We start from the raw sequence: 14,691 nt of genomic DNA, 5'->3' as shown, positions 1-14,691 counted from the left end.
AAAGTATTTTTTTTTGTTTTGCCAAGTTTTTTTTCTAAGTTTTTTGCTCTGAAAAAACCTCCTCTCAATCTCGAGCGGGTGGTGTGATTTTGTACCAGGGGTAACCTCGGTCAATGGGAGAAGGCGGTATCATAACTGCTCCGTTTGCTCTATCCCCTTTCTCCCATTGGCCTAGGTTACCCCTGGTGCAAAAAAACACTAAACTTATGTGGCGTCTTTTCGTGCCCCTGGTAGAACGTAACACTTAGAAATTTTTCCGAGCGCCTTCTCGTGCCCCTGGTAGAACGTAACACTTAGAAATTTTTCCGAGCGCCTTCTCGTGCCCCTGGTAGAACGTAACACTTAGAAATTTTTCCGAGCGCCTTCTCGTGCCCCTGGTAGAACGTAACACTTAGAAATTTTTCCGAGCGCCTTCTCGTGCCCCTGGTAGAACGTAACACTTAGAAATTTTTCCGAGCGCCTTCTCGTGCCCCTGGTAGAACGTAACACTTAGAAATTTTTCCGAGCGCCTTCTCGTGCCCCTGGTAGAACGTAACACTTAGAAATTTTTCCGAGCGCCTTCTCGTGCCCCTGGTAGAACGTGGCACTTAGAAATTGAACCTGTGCTGCCGCTGGCCTCAGCGGCAGCACAGAGCCCCCCAGGCTGGCCCCCCATCCAGTTGGGGTTAAACCGCCTGGAACCAGGCCCCCAGGCTGGCTTCATTGGCAGCACAGATCCCCCCCTGGTGCCCTGGATGGGGACAAGGCCCACTGGCTTGTCTCATCAAGTTGGGGTTAACACTAGAAGTCCCACAGAGGTGTCAAATGAACTTTTTACCTATAAAACCCATAGAGGTGTCATTTGACCCAAAGAGAACACAAAAATTATTTATTTTTAATGACAGTGTGGTGTGAGAAATGTGCAAAAGAACAACTGTGATTTGTTTTCAATGGTTTTTATTTAGAAGAATCTCCTTCATCCTCTTATTGAGACTCGTGACATACTTGGCACTGCCACGGTATCTCTCTCCTACATTTGCCACATGTGTATTTGTGGCAATGAACACATCGCACAGTTGCGCGATTGCTCTTGCAGCAATGGTTGATCTGACACTTAGCCCTTTTCCCAGGGCCAGGTGTAGGCGGTTGTTGTTGGCGCAGTTGCTCTTTGAGTGCCTTCTTTTCACTCACATGAGAGTTAGCCAACTCTCTTGCTAGCTGAACCAGGAAGTCCACCCGTCTCTCCTGCACCCCGGTGCATGCTTGATAAAGCAGATGTGCATTGAGTGCCGCCATGTCGATCATGTTGTAGAACACGGCGACTGGCCATCGCCGTGTTCCTGTGCGCACACTGTACTCCCGCACCATCTGGTCCATCACATCCACTCCGCACTTTGTGGTGTTGTATTGGGTGATGGTGTTTGGCTTCCTTTTGATGGTTTCCTCAGTCTCAACCACGCTGTGCATGCTGCTGAGAATGTAGACGGTCTTTTTTCGTTTGGGCGCATACACCGTCAGCGTGGCACCAGTGGTGGAAAACACCTAAAAAAGAAGAAATTGTTGTTATTATAGCGGTTTTAAACACAATGACACACTCAGAGGTGTTGATGGAATAAAAAAGACCAACAACATACCTGAGTGGTGAATTCCTTGCGGTCCATCTTTCTAGTTGACTGAGGAATTTCCCGGCGAATCTTGTTGACTGTCCCGAGGATGGTGGTTTTCCGGCTGAGCAGTCGTCGTGCAAGTGTCAGTGATGTAAAGAAATTGTCCGTGGTGACCGTCCTGCCTTTGTCCATAAATGGTTCCATCAGCTTCATCACCACACTCTCAGAAAGTCTCTCCTCACTGGGACGACTGGGGTCCTTTCCAAGATATGGGAGGACATTGCAGATGTACTTTGTTTTCAAATCACAAGCCACCCAAAACTTTATGCCAAATTTGTCGGGTTTTGTTGCAATGTACTGCAGGAAACAGCAGCGAGTCTTCGATGGGAAAAGCTGTTCATCAATTGTGATGTGTCGACCAGGGTTGTAGCATGTGATGCAGTTGGTAACAAACGATCCCCACACATCCGAAATTGCAGCAAACTTATCTGTCTGCACTCGCTCACTGCGCGTAAACATGTCATCAAATCGTAGGTGACGCATGATGTCTTGGAAACGGTTTCGTGACATAATTCCAGTGATAAGTGGGTTTCCCAGGCATGCTGACCAGCTGTCACGCAGAGATGGAACCTTGGTCACCCCCCTCAAAATAATAACAGAAATAAATGCCATTAGTTCATGGAGGATCATGAACCAGTCCGTCTGCTCCGTTTGCCGTGCATGCTGAATAGTCCATTCTTGAATGGGACGGAGCATGCCAACAGTAATGAAACAGAGGAAGCTCTGAAGGCGACTCCTGATTCTTCTTCTGGCCTTTGCTGTTGGCTCTCCATCTGCAGCGTACGGTTCCATTGGAGTGAAACGGAGAATTGTACCCACATGTTCTTCATGCCACACTGTGCCCTCTTTCGCCGTCTCTGTGGGCTCACTCTCCAACCGAGCTCTCTTTTCCAGATGAGGAGCAGTCGCGTCATCTGCAATGTGAACAAATTCAAATTATTCTTTTCTTCGGTTTTAAATAAAAATAAAGTCAGGAAATGAAAATAGGATGTTTGGGAAATCTAACCTGAAGACAGCTCAGAGTCCGAATCCGAATTTGGCTGAAGGTTTATGTCCTCCCCATCTGAGTCACAAGGGTTTGCATTGTTCAGGATCAATTCCAACGCTTCTTGAGTGGTAAACCTTCTCTGCATTTTGAGTAGAATAAGTGTGGAGTGTCAGCAGGTGGAAGCAGCCAGCTATTTATTCCCCACAGCACAAAAGGCTGCATGACAACATGGTATTCCAGTGGTGTCCAATTCCGGTCCTCGAGGGCCGCTAATCAGCACACCTTATTCAAATGATCATCCAGCTCTGCAGAAGCCTGATAATCATTTGAACCAGGTGTGTTGGAAGAGGTGACTCTGTTTCTTTCAATGTTTGTAGTCTGTGTTTGTTCTCCCCCAGCATCAAGCAGAACGAGTTAATAAACGGGGCATTGTGACTTTAGCTTCCAGGGCACTTCCCCCTAACATTCCAGACTTCCATTGTTAGAGTCAGGCTCTCCCCCCTGCTGATTTCTCAGGTGATTCATTTACAAATTAATAGAGGCAAATTGTAGCCATCAGAGTCGTCAGTTTGGTCCTAGAGTTCATTTGACCCTGCTCTGGGACTTCTGGGGGGATATAGAAATCCCTGGGACTTCTAGTGTTAAGAAGATTCCAAACAGGAGGGGGGAGGGGGGAGCATGGTGGTTTCCATTCCAGTCTTACGATTCAGCATACTGCAGCTTTAAATAATGAGTTAATTATTTTTTAAACACATAGGTGTAGCCTACATACTCTGATGTGGCTGTTAAACAGCACAGCCTGGTAAACATTTAACCCTGTGTTTGTTGTGGAAACAGCTGTGATCACTCCTGAACAAACACAGCACGCAGCTCATCCAGAGTCATTAATCATGTGAAGCTTGCCGGAGCCGCATCATATGTCATTAAATGTTAACACACCTCAGAGTTAGTCACTGAGAAACTCACAGCAGCCTCGTCTCAGCAGGACAATCTTTGAATGTACATGATTCATATTGAAGGTGCCAACGTTAAATAGAGACTTTGATCCTTGTTGTGCAATTTGTCTGACGGAAGGAAGAAAGAAATATTGCTTCGCTTACCAAACACTTTTGTGTTACTCACTAACGGACTCACCTTCTCCAAACATTTCTGTCAAAAGGTGAGGCCAGATCCGAATCAGAGAGAAGAAGGGACTCTCACAGGACTTCTTATGGTTGACTTGTTGTTTGATTCACATACAAAGTTAATGAGCTATGAAGGTGAGTCTAGAAAATACATCAGCTGACACCTTTCTGACCACAAAAGTCTGCTTACAATAAACCTCGATTATGCAAGAGAGCAGCTGGGCAGTACACACACACACACACACACACACACACCTTCTCCTCAGCAGATGGATTCTTCATTATTGCAGAAGAAAAACAAGCCTTTGTTTAGAACACATTCAATTCATTCTACACTGAAGGACTGGAAATGAACACAGTGTGCCACTTTGCAGATGTTTTTGTAGCTTGTAAATACAATCAGAGAGAGGCTAAATCAACATCTATTGGTTCTTTTATTTAACTTTGATGGAAATGATGAAATACATAATAATGCATTGGATTTGATATCGTGCCTCCAACCACCACCAACACACCACATTCATACTAGGCAATGTGCATAAAGTGCCTTGCCCAAAGACACAACAACAATGACTTGGCTAGCAGGATTCGAACGAACAACCCTTCAGTTATTGGACTGAGCCACGGTCGCCCATGCTTTATATGAAGCCTTATCGCAACATGATCAGTGTGCAGTGTTGTCCTGAAAACATAATCTCACTCTGTGTGTTTGTGTGTTTGTGTGTGTGCTGTTACACTGTCTGTCAGTCCCCTGGCAGGTGGAGCAGCACGATCATATGTTGTTAACTGCAAATCTGTCCCTACAAGCGAGAAACAGAGAGGAAATAGATCACCTTCCTATCCAGCACACTGAGATATGCAGTACCAACGTTGCAAGCCTGTGGGCAAAACCACATTTCTTGTCAAAGCCACAGATTCTACTACTTTGTCAAAATGTGGCCCAACACAAGGATAATAAGTTTGTAGCATTAAAACAAGTTGTTTCATGAAAGGAAAGTCAAGTAAAGATAGAGAATTTTCTTTATTAATTAATTTAGTCATTTATAACTGATATCCCAGCTCAACCCAGACACTTGGCATGGAATATGCCCATTAACACTTGTGTGGTTCTATTCTGTAGACAGCACTGGTCCGACACGTGCTGGGTCATTTTGACCATGGAACAGTAACTTGTTGTACAGATTTCTCAAAAAGGTAAAGAAAACATTTCACTATTTCTAATTTTGGTGAAGTAATCAAATTTCAATGTGAAAAAACAGGTTTTAACAATGTTAAACACAGAACCGGGTCATTTTGACCCAATTACCACACAAGGGGTAACACTCCAGTTCACTCAAACAGCTTTAGCAAATAAAACTTCATACAAATAGTCTAAGATTGAAGGGCGGATTCACTAATATCTGAAATAAAGGATGGTAAACCAGTTGCTTCCCTAAATCCTTTAGTGACGCAGTTTCCTCACCTGCTGTGAGGAATTCAGTCAGGGGTTTATCCTTCTGTCTGGACTTAAGTGCTTTTTTACTTGCCTGCAGTTTGAAATGCCTTCATTGATAAACAATGTAACACATTATTGCAGTGTGACTGAGTCACAATTAAAATCTCTCTCCTTGATCATCATCACCTTCATCATCATCATCATCATCATCATTGCTGTAAAGCGTGACCGAGTTCGATGCGCTGGAGATATGAGGAAATAACGTGGTCGCAGAGCGTCCTGCTTTAATACAGAGGGATGTTTGCAGTGAAACAGAACTATTGGTTTCCATAATACGCAGTTTTAAATATAAATTGTTTAAAGTGACCTGAGCTGAGCCTCATTAAAATATGTGTAGGAACAATTTGTGGTCCATCCTCATCCACATATGACAGCTTGTTTCACTCTATAGTGGCTCAAACTGTGACTTTATGTTGGACATAGCTTGAAAATAGTTGAATCACTGTGACCAACGTGGACAGAAGTCTGCGTCTGTCAGTGTTTTAATTAATCGCACAGCAGCAGCAGCTGAGTGATCACAGCTGCTGCGGCCTGACGCCCGAGTCCCCGTGGCTTCAAATGTAACTAAGTCCATATTTGTAGTGCAATATAATGTTTCACCTTATTGCACTTATTCCAGTGTTAGAAGCGCGTAGGAAGAAAAGGACTTAAGCACACGAGAGAATGTGCGTATAGCCAGATTTGAATGGGAACACTCACATTTCAGGGCTGCTCCACCTACAGAAAATGTAAGAAGCCATATGATTGGCTGAAAGCAAACACACCTGATTGGCTGATGAATCTGTCAATCAGTTTTATCAGCCAATGTTGATGTTCATTGACCCGCGACGTCAGGGCAGTCTCCGCACACATTTCGCTCACAAATACAAAGAGGTTTCACAGCACAGAAGCAGTTTGTAAATGCACATTCAGCAATTTGCATTATCTGTGGATTTATATTACAAGTGTTCCTCAAAATAATATTTGTGAAGTAGAGCATGTACATTTCAGAATTTATAATACAAGTTTGCATACAATATGTATTTGCGAAACAGATCGTGTGCATTTGTGAATCTGAAATACAACTGCGAAACAAAGCATGTGCATTCGTGAAAAACCCTGCAAGAGTTCATTCATTACGATACTGTTCTGATTCCATAGAATAGAGCCCTAAGATTGCAGCAATGATTAGTGCACGTGCAGAAGTGGTGCAGACCGCCCTATTTAAATGAGCGTTTTGCACGTGTTATGTTGAACATAGAGCGTGAAGGAGAGCTGAGTGCGTGGAAGCGAAAAAATACATTTGAAGCAGCAGAAATAAAGGTGTTAGTAGAATAAGCTATTAAAAAAATTGATGAATTACAGCAAAGACATAGATAGATAGACAGACAGACAGACAGACAGACAGACAGACAGACAGACAGACAGACAGATAGATAGATAGATAGATAGATAGATAGATAGATAGATAGATAGATAGATAGATAGATAGATAGATAGATAGATAGATAGATTCTTTATTCATTCATTTACGAGGGTGTATGCGCACGGCTGATGCGACAACGAAACAGCCTGTTCTTCCTATCCCAAATATATTAATGCCATCCCTTTGTTGTCATTCCTCTCCCCTGCCCCGTCACCTCACAAATATCACTGCTGTCATCAGTGCGCAAAAAGCTTTGACAGTTGGTTGAATTTATACAGAAAAACAAGGCAACAATGAAGTCCAGGTTTAATGAATTGCATTGTGTCCCCTGCATTAATTTATTTGCATGTCCTCCTCCCATTTTTTTGCTCGCCTTGTGAGATACAGATATTATAATCCCAGGATCTTGATATTTATTATTTCTGTATTATTGACTTTGACTTTGAACTTACCTTTTGGTTTTTTTTACAGAAAATTTAAGTTTTCATTGAACTAACGCATCATGGGCCGAATTGGATGCTTTTGTGAGCTGGATATGGCTCTCTTTTTGTTGAGCCTTAATAATACATGTTGTATGAAGATATACTTCACAATGGGAATGTAGTTTAGTACTGTAAGCAAAAGCAATCAGAAGACAATACCTTGATGTATATTTTGCACTTCAATCAGATGTTTAAACAACTCACACAATGAAGAAAATGCTACTGTAAAATTAAGTGGAAAATACAAACACCTCTTATGACCAAATTATGTGCATTTTCAATCACACACACAAAAAGAGTCAGGTCTCTGAGCAGCTCAGCACTAAGTGGGAACCACAGAGACTCAGTTGATTATGCAGCAGTATTTGGGGCTTTGGATGCTCTTTTCTCTGCACAACATATCTCTATTAGAAATACTAAAACAGTAGACAAACTCTGAATAAGAGGATTTTCCACCAAAGATAATTCTGATCCATTTACGCCTTGTGTGTTAAAAGGTCATTCTGCCAAAATGTGAGAGTTGTATTGAAAGTAATCCCCTCTAGCCCTGTGATAAAATACCAACCTGCAATTGCCCTTTACTCAGTTCACAAGGAAACACCACTATCCTCAGTAATCCTACAATGAAATAAAGGAGGGTGGAAAGTATATGTACATATAGAGACAATGAATTCTTAAGATTTGATGATGGATTAGTCAGTGGGAGGATGGATAGAGGTTTTACCAGTGGCAAGATGGAAAGGAAGCTAACAGCAGTTAGGTCAAGGATGGCTGAATAATCCTGACCACTTAATAGACAGTTAAATGGATTTTTGGGTAGATGGATGTGACCACGTGAGCAAAGTAACCAAACAATACAACAGATATTATGTCATTAACAGTAATTAGGTCATACAATCATTGATTCATTCATCACCACAGAGATAAATAAAAGGTTCAGTGAGGAAAGAAAGTGACCTGCAGACCAACAGATGGGTGGATGGATGGATGGATGTTTGCGTGACTGGGAGACTAACTGAATGTGAGAGTGGACTAATAGATGGCTGAATGATTTGATAGATAGTTGCACAGACAGATGCACGATTGGTGGTTGAACAGCCAGATGGATGAGTGGATTGATGCATTAATCCTCTTTGTCTCACTGAAGGATGGACATCAGCCGGAGTGACTTACCGAAACTGAGTCATGTTAAAGCCTTGTGTGTGTGTGTGTGTGTGCGTGTGTGTGTGTGTGTGCGTGTGTGCATGTGTGTGTGTGCAGCTAACAAAGCCTACAGTCAGAATGTTGAAAAGTCTCACTGGACCAAACCAATCTTTCTGCTTTTAGGGCAATAAAACACTTTAGAAGAGTGAAATAAATTGAGCCAAAAACATTCACGCTACTGTAATTGAGTTGCTTTTATGGGTACTTGTACTTTTTTTGAGAATATTTCTAAATTAGTAACTGAGTAAATTATTATTACTGTGTTTTAAACATTGTGAAATTACAAAAAAAAATAAATAAATAAATAAATGACCAGACAACAATCAAATGCATCACATCATAGCCGACAAATCAGATTAAACCTAATTCACGGCATCAAAACAGCATTGAATGGAGGTTATTTTCTCAGTTTTAGAATTCATAAATGTAGCTATACTTAGAGCCTGATAATTGAATTCATTTGTATTATTTTACTTAAAAAAAAAAATTGTACATTTTGACAAACCTTTTATTTTATACAGATGATTTTGTGGAAAATAAGTTCAATTTCAATTGTGCAAGATTTGGTTTCTTCCTTTAAGATTATACATGAGGTGTTTGTTGTATAAGGAAACCGTGGCAAGGATTTATTACCAACAATAAACATGGTTGAAAGTAACTAGTAACTTTTACTTTGAGTACTATTTAATTGAGCTACTTTTTACTTGCACTTGAGTATTTTATGTATGACTTCCTTGTACTTGTACTGAAGTACAATTTCAATCAAGTAACAGTACTTCTATTAGAGTAGGATATGTCAGTACTCTTTACACCTCTGACTAATACTAAACTAAACACATTTTTCAGTTTTCATTATCTTCAGTGATTCTTTTTTAGTTCCAAATTTCCAAATCTTTCTCTGCAATCTCATTTAAACATTCCAGCCCAAACAAGCATCGATCATGTCATGCAAATTCAGATATTTTGAGTAATTGACATTTGAATAATGTATGTCAGGCTCTGGATGAAAAATTAATCTGCACATGCATGGGTTTTTTGTGATGCCTCATCTTTCAGGATATAATTTGGATAGAGTGTGCCAAATGATGTTGAAATGCCTTTCATTTAGTAATGTGCTGGAAACAAACTGTTAGAGCTAATGATTTTATGGGAAACACAGGCGCCTAGGACAGGACTTGGGGTTAAAGAGCACACAATCAGGCTAACCACACATAAGAACTAACAAGAATTGTACCGGAAAGTAAAAGCCCAAAGATGTATAAACACTGCAGTGTAACAGTCTCAAACCACAGAGTAGATGCTGCTTGCCTACTGGAAACTTTTAGTTTTCCATCACTGACTTATTTCTTTAAATATACGGTAACTCTCTATCTGAGCGAAGAAGAAACAACACAGAAGAAACCTTAACATACTATTCAAAAATAAGACAAAAAGAATGTTGCTGGAATTACGACACAGAACTCAAGGAAACTTCAAAGAAAACTTCAAAGCGATCAGCAGATGCCTCTGACGAAAACTGGCAGTTGTCAGTCGAAACGTGAGGAGATCAAAGTGGATTTTCTAGTAACAGTTGTCTGAATAAATGAAACCTTAACATACTTTTCAAAAATAAGACAAAAACAATCTTGCTGGAATTATACAAGGAAGTCAAAGGAACTTCAAAGCGATCAGCAGATGCCTCTGACGAAGACTGGCAGTTGTCAGTTGAAACATGTCAGGAGATCAAAGTGGATTTCCTTACTATTCAAAAAGAAAACAAAAAATAATCTTGCTGGAATTACAGAAGAAACAAATGTGTTTATTAGAGGAAAATAAAAAAAACAACAACAGTTAATAATATTAGTAAAAGTGTGTTGGTCTTTTCAAAAGGATCTCATAACCAATGAACTATTTGAGCTCTTTGGTTTTAACCTCCCAAATTTCACAACATTCCTTCATTTGTCAGACATTGATTGTCAGACTTAGTATGCTCTGATCAGTGCAGCGGCCTTCCCGTGCACTTTGCTGTCAAATGTGATTATGACTGCTTAGATTTACAGTCATGTGTTTCTCCCCTACTCTGCCCGTCATCCTCTGCCACCACCAACAACACCTTTTATCCTTGCACTGCTGCTTACCACCCAAGCTAATTTACTCTCCATTCACGCCAACTATTTAAGATCACACTTTTCAAGCAACAGTGTAAAACAACCGCCAGGAGCAACGTTCAGATACAGAGCCAGGCATAAGGTCAGAATGTTCACCTAATAATAGCTGATAAGTGTAGGATGTGAGATTATAGTAATCTTCCATTCGTAGGCAGCCATGGGCAGCGTGGTTATGGCTGTAATCAAGTGCAGTGGGGTGTAGCAATGCTGCCCTTCTCATTCCACTATGCCATACAGTATTTATTATGAGTTAGCAATGGCGACGATTAAATGTCTTATGTAGCTTCCGGCATATGTGTCACAACCCTGAGAGCACACACACCCACACAGACATACAAATACACACATCACGTATGTACCCGGAGCAGCTGCCTCACGGTTTCACACCTCCTTCTTTAAGGCAACGACATTACATGTTTTTATGATGAACCAATTCAGAGAGAAAAACATGAGCTCGTGGGAAATTCAAATTAAATTCCTTTAGTTTTTCGATTCCTGTATTTTGACTTTTACATTTGACGATAGAATTGCATTTCAAAAGTATAATTTGTGCGATTGCCAAAACAAATGATAAATATTTACAACCAAACATTTTTGTCTTTTTGCAAACTTGAGTTCCATCGGAAAGATCACGTTGAACTCATCTTGAACGGAAAACAAAGAAAGAAAGAAAAAACATAAATTGTCAGTATTTGTGCTAGAATTTTTTATTTTATTTATTTAAAGCTGCTATCCTTGATAATGATTTATTAGATAAAATCATAGGGTATGCCTCATGGATCAATGCATTAAACATTGTTTACTTCAAAAAGAGGAAAAAGGTTGAAATTTGTTTCCAACTCTATCGTAAACAGAATTTTGACTAAACGTTGTGGGGAAAACTTTTACAAAACTATATCACTGTAATTACTAGTTATTATATTTCTATATTCTTTTAACAAGCAGTAATGCTCTTATGCAAAGTTGTATCCCGGAACTTCTTATTTCTAGTTGCCACTACCATTGCTCAATAAAATACTATACAGTATTATGCTGTTGAGGTCATTTTATCACCCTTAACAAATATTAACTAAGATTTACAAAGCAGACCGTATTTACTTACTTTAAATTCCACTCATTGTTTTTAATGTAGATGAACTCTTAAGGAGACACAGTTAGGGGTTTAGGAGAGCCTGTGGTTCCACAAATGAAAAAAATATAGGGAGGGTACACATGATTTGACAAAAATGCAAAGCGGGTACACGAATGACGGGACAAAAAAGATTGGAAACCACCGCTCTATTGGATGTACTTTTTCCCTCTATCATAACGTTTTCCTTTGATTGATTTGAATTGAGAAATGGTTTGATGGTGTTGTGACTGTAGAAAACAATGTAAACGAAGGGCCAGGTTTTCATCCTGTGTCAGATCTCAGCAGCTGATAATGGTACCAGAGAACAGAGACTCTATTTGGATGAATTGTAAATTAATTAAATCTATTTGTCATTGCCACAGGCATGCTATGGGACGAGAGGAAATTTACACTCGTGGAATCCGGTGGCTGCAGCTGTGGGAGTATCAGATTTCCTGAAAGCGTCAGTGTGGCACTAGCAGGCGAAGTAAAGCATATGCGTCTGGCGGTTGAGGACAGACAGACACGGCCCGCTGACCCTTCAGCCACTCGCTCAATCTGTGGGTGGTTGTATGAGGGTAAATAATGGTGACATACCTGCAGGGATAGAGCAGCCATTTTAAAAGGAAGGGTGTTCTAAGGGTAGGGCAACCGTCAACTACCGATTTAGTTTATTAAATTCATTTACTAAAACCAGTCAGTGATACTCGACATGTAGCTCTTTATGTCCTAATTTTAATCATTATTCCTTCAGAAAACCTTAAAAGGGTGAAACATTTTAACCCGTTTTCTATTTTCTTTGGCCATTTTGCAAATTCCTTTGTCCCATTTCAGCCCCTTTTACAATTTTACACTTTTCTGTTTTTTCAGATTTTAGTTTCCTTTTGCCAATAAATATCCCTTTTTCCTAAGTTCTTTTCGGTACTTTTATCCAATTATTGATAATTCTTTAACCATTTTTTTTGCCACTTTTCATCCAAATAAGCTACCTTTTGCCAATAAATAACACTTATTTCCTTTTTTCCCTACATTTTGCCTCTCGTTGTTCCACTTGTTTGCCCTTTTTCACTATTTTTTGCCACATTTTATTTATTTACACTACCTTTTGCCATTATATACCACCTGTTTCCTCTTTTTTGTCAATTTTTTTGTCACTCTTGACTGCTTTTGACTCATGTTAGTCAATTTTCACTCTTTTCTAGCCACATTTTCTTCCCATTATTTTTTTTGGGGGGGGGGGGGGGGAGGAAGCTAGGGGCACAGAGCGGGTGGTCTGTTTCCATGGCTGTGGAGTGTTTACATTTACCTGTAGTTAAAGGCTAATGAAGTGACCGTGAAGGCAGGAAGCAGACACATTTCTGTTTATCTCCCAAATGACATGCAAAGGCAATAGCAAATAAAGAAGCACAATGACCTCGTGGCACAGACTAATTAATTCTGGGTTTTTAAAGTAAAGTTTGACCAAGTCTATTAAAAAAAGGTTAGTGAAATAAAACATCACTCACTGATAGCGTTTAAAGGGTTAAAGTTTTTTTGTTCCTATGAGCTAATGGTTTTGTTTTTACTCCACTGTTGGGTCACAGTGTTCTCCTCGAGCCCATTTTAAGCAGTCACGGATATTTTCAGCAAACGAGCTGTAATAAACTGACCCTCCTACACAGACTAACCTTAAAGTGGTGGACAAAAAAAAAACACATACACAAGAAGAGATGAGTTTGTTTCTGCTAAAAAGCCTTTTTTTTTCTGGACTACTTTCCTGCAATCTCCCAAAAATAAGCATCATATTCATCAAATGGAGGGAAATGAAAGATGTGCTTTTAAAAACCACTAAAGCAGACATTACTGCAGATAACAAGCAGACAGCCTGCCCTGATGGATGAATTATTGTAATTCAAAAAGAATCAATTCAGTTTGTTTGTCCCTTACTGCAGGTAAAGTGGTCCCAGCAGCAAAATGCTACTTAGCAACCCGAGGGATCAATAGGAAATAAAAAGCCCCAAAAGATTCACAGTTGAAAGACCATTTTAGGAATAAATGAGTAGGAGAAAAAAGGGAGGAGAGGCTCTATCTGTTTACAGATCAGGTCGATACACAGGAAATGTACACGTCTCTGGTAACAATGTAATTGTATTCTAGCAAGTATCTACTGCAGTAAAGCATCCTTTTAACTGGTCCCTGGAAATAGAAAGTTGTATTATCAATGACACAAGCTCAATTGGAGATGCTACCTGTTTTGTTTTTTTTTTTGTTTCATCCGATTCAATTTAACCAATTACTTTACATAAGCTGTCATAAAATCTTAGAACATTAAGAACAGTGGTTCTCAAACTTTTTTGGCTCAAGTCGCCCTTTCTCTTATTTCTGAATCCAAGTACCTCCTTTGTCCGACAACAACTATAGAGATAACATGGAATGAATGAGTGATAATAAACACTTTAAAGATTTATATTTAGTAAATAAGTGGAAAGAAACAGTATTTGTTGCAATGGTTCCCAACTTTTTTTGGATCGTTACCCCATTTTGATATCAAGAATTTCTGGTGATACCAAAGACATTTGTTTTACAGAATTTGTTTTTGATCATGTTTGAGCTCAGATTTTATTTATTTTTTTATTACTGCATTTTAATTGAACTAGATTTATTTTTCACAAAGTAAAAGTATATAAATACAGTTGTTTTAGTTTGTGTTTTTTTAAAAAGAACAATAGTTTAATGTTTAAAAAATCTATTTTTATTGTTCAGAAATTTCAGGCAACCGCACATGGGGCCCCAACTCCAAGGTTGAAAAACTCAGATTTAGTGGCTCCTAGATTAATTTCCATAGTTTCTATTATTTTCAAATTTTCCACATCGCATACCCCCATTTGAGAAACACTGATTTTGAGGGTCTAATGTTGAAAAATAGACTTTTCTTAGAGAAAGACTGTGTGCAAATGACACACGTACTGTTGGCGTGAAATGCTTCTCATTTTCACATTAGCACTTATTCATTCACAGCCTATCAGGCAACAATGGCGTGGTGTTGGTAGAACAGCAGATGACCTCATCTTCACAGGTTACTATTATTTCCCATAAAGGGAGTTGACAGAT

Source organism: Gouania willdenowi, chromosome 1 (assembly GCF_900634775.1).
Source record: "Gouania willdenowi chromosome 1, fGouWil2.1, whole genome shotgun sequence".
Taxonomy (NCBI): domain Eukaryota; kingdom Metazoa; phylum Chordata; class Actinopteri; order Blenniiformes; family Gobiesocidae; genus Gouania; species Gouania willdenowi.
Note: the sequence above shows the minus strand (reverse complement) of the source record.